The sequence below is a fragment of the Thalassophryne amazonica genome, unplaced genomic scaffold (assembly GCF_902500255.1).
Source record: "Thalassophryne amazonica unplaced genomic scaffold, fThaAma1.1, whole genome shotgun sequence".
NCBI lineage: Eukaryota > Metazoa > Chordata > Actinopteri > Batrachoidiformes > Batrachoididae > Thalassophryne > Thalassophryne amazonica.
In genome coordinates, this window is record NW_022986280.1 from 228127 (window position 1) to 231379 (window position 3253).

Consider the following 3253-nt stretch of genomic DNA (forward strand, 5'->3'; position numbering starts at 1 on the left):
ACTACGTCAAGTTAAGGTACTGCATCAAGTTAAGGTGCTGCGTCAAGTTAAGGTACTGCATCAAGTTAATGTACTGCGTGACGCTGGTAAGGTACTGCATCAAGTTAAGGTGCTGCGTCAAGTTAAGGTGCTGCGTGATGCCGGTAAGGTACTACGTCAAGTTAAGGTACTGCGTGATGCCGGTAAGGTACTACGTCAAGTTAAGATCCTGCGTGATGCCGGTAAGGTACTACGTCAAGTTAAGATCCTGCGTGATGCTGATAAGGTACTACGTCAAGTTAAGATCCTGTGTGACACTGGTAAGGTACTGCATCAAGTTAAGGTGCTGCGTCAAGTTAAGATACTGTGTGACGCTGGTAAGGTACTGCATCAAGTTAAGATACTGCGTCAAGTTAAGGTACTGCGTGACGCTGGTAAGGTACTACGTCAAGTTAAGATACTACGTCAAGTTAAGGTACTGTGTGACGCTGGTAAGGTACTGCATCAAGTTAAGATACTACGTCAAGGTACTGCGTGACGCTGGTAAGGTACTACGTCAAGTTAAGGTACTGCATCAAGTTAAGGTGCTGCGTCAAGTTAAGGTACTGCGTCAAGTTAAGGTACTGCGTGACGCTGGTAAGGTACTGCGTCAAGTTAAGGTACTGCATCAAGTTAAGGTGCTGCGTCAAGTTAAGGTACTACGTCAAGTTAAGGTACTACGTCAAGTTAAGGTACTGCGTCAAGTTAAGGTACTGCATCAAGTTAAGGTACTGCATCAAGTTAAGGTACTACGTCAAGTTAAGGTACTACATCAAGTTAAGGTGCTGCGTCAAGTTAAGGTACTACATCAAGTTAAGGTACTGCGTGACGCTGGTAAGGTACTACATCAAGTTAAGGTACTGCATCAAGTTAAGGTACTGCATCAAGTTAAGGTACTACGTCAAGTTAAGGTACTACGTCAAGTTAAGGTACTGCATCAAGTTAAGGTGCTGCGTCAAGTTAAGGTGCTGCGTCAAGTTAAGGTACTACATCAAGTTAAGGTACTGCGTCAAGTTAAGGTACTACATCAAGTTAAGGTACTGCATCAAGTTAAGGTACTGCGTCAAGTTAAGGTACTACGTCAAGTTAAGGTACTGCGTCAAGTTAAGGTACTGCATCAAGTTAAGGTGCTGCGTCAAGTTAAGGTGTTGCGTCAAGTTAAGGTACTACATCAAGTTAAGGTACTGCATCAAGTTAAGGTACTACGTCAAGTTAAGGTACTACATCAAGTTAAGGTACTACGTCAAGTTAAGGTACTACGTCAAGTTAAGGTACTACATCAAGTAAGGTGCTGCGTCAAGTTAAGGTGCTGCGTCAAGTTAAGGTACTACATCAAGTTAAGGTGCTACATCAAGTTAAGGTACTACATCAAGTTAAGGTACTACATCAAGTTAAGGTACTACATCAAGTTAAGGTGCTGCGTCAAGTTAAGGTACTACATCAAGTTAAGGTGCTGCGTCAAGTTAAGGTGCTACATCAAGTTAAGGTACTACATCAAGTTAAGGTACTACATCAAGTTAAGGTGCTGCGTCAAGTTAAGGTACTACATCAAGTTAAGGTGCTGCGTCAAGTTAAGGTACTACATCAAGTTAAGGTGCTGCGTCAAGTTAAGGTGCTACATCAAGTTAAGGTACTACATCAAGTTAAGGTACTACATCAAGTTAAGGTGCTGCGTCAAGTTAAGGTACTACATCAAGTTAAGGTGCTGCGTCAAGTTAAGGTACTACGTCAAGTTAAGGTGCTGCGTCAAGTTAAGGTGCTACATCAAGTTAAGGTACTACATCAAGTTAAGGTACTACATCAAGTTAAGGTGCTGCGTCAAGTTGAGGTACTACGTCAAGTTAAGGTGCTGCGTCAAGTTAAGGTACTACGTCAAGTTAAGGTACTACATCAAGTTAAGGTACTACATCAAGTTAAGGTACTACATCAAGTTAAGGTGCTGCGTCAAGTTAAGGTGCTACATCAAGTTAAGGTACTACATCAAGTTAAGGTACTACATCAAGTTAAGGTGCTGCGTCAAGTTAAGGTACTACATCAAGTTAAGGTGCTGCGTCAAGTTAAGGTACTACGTCAAGTTAAGGTACTACATCAAGTTAAGGTACTACATCAAGTTAAGGTGCTGCGTCAAGTTAAGGTGCTACATCAAGTTAAGGTACTACATCAAGTTAAGGTGCTGCGTCAAGTTAAGGTGCTACATCAAGTTAAGGTACTACATCAAGTTAAGGTGCTGCGTCAAGTTAAGGTGCTACATCAAGTTAAGGTACTACATCAAGTTAAGGTACTACATCAAGTTAAGGTGCTGCGTCAAGTTAAGGTACTACATCAAGTTAAGGTGCTGCGTCAAGTTAAGGTACTACATCAAGTTAAGGTGCTGCGTCAAGTTAAGGTACTACATCAAGTTAAGGTACTACATCAAGTTAAGGTGCTGCGTCAAGTTAAGGTACTACATCAAGTTAAGGTACTACGTCAAGTTAAGGTACTGCGTCAATTTAAGGTACTACATCAAGTTAAGGTGCTGCGTCAAGTTAAGGTACTACATCAAGTTAAGGTACTACATCAAGTTAAGGTGCTGCGTCAAGTTAAGGTACTACATCAAGTTAAGGTACTACATCAAGTTAAGGTACTACATCAAGTTAAGGTACTACATCAAGTTAAGGTGCTACATCAAGTTAAGGTACTACATCAAGTTAAGGTGCTGCGTCAAGTTAAGGTGCTACATCAAGTTAAGGTACTACATCAAGTTAAGGTACTACATCAAGTTAAGGTGCTGCGTCAAGTTAAGGTACTACGTCAAGTTAAGGTACTACATCAAGTTAAGGTGCTGCGTCAAGTTAAGGTACTACATCAAGTTAAGGTACTACGTCAAGTTAAGGTACTACATCAAGTTAAGGTACTACGTCAAGTTAAGGTACTGCGTCAATTTACCTGTACGAAGTTAACACTCAGCATCAGTCTCTGCACACAGTGACCGATTCCGAGCGTAATAGTGTGTGTGTCCAGCAGATGGCGGCAGTGTGCGCCGACTGATGCTGAGGAAGCTTCTCCATGTCACTGACAAACGCTGACTTCCTGTGCGGGTCTCTGCTCACTTCAGCCCGCAGTCTGTTCGCCTCAGTCGCTGTTCCTTTCCGGATCTTTGTGCTTCAGCCTCGTGCCGACGAGTCGCTGTGTGTTTACATGCGGATTGTTTTCAGCGCCGGGACGATCGGTTTCTGCCTCCCGGCTCTGGGTTTGG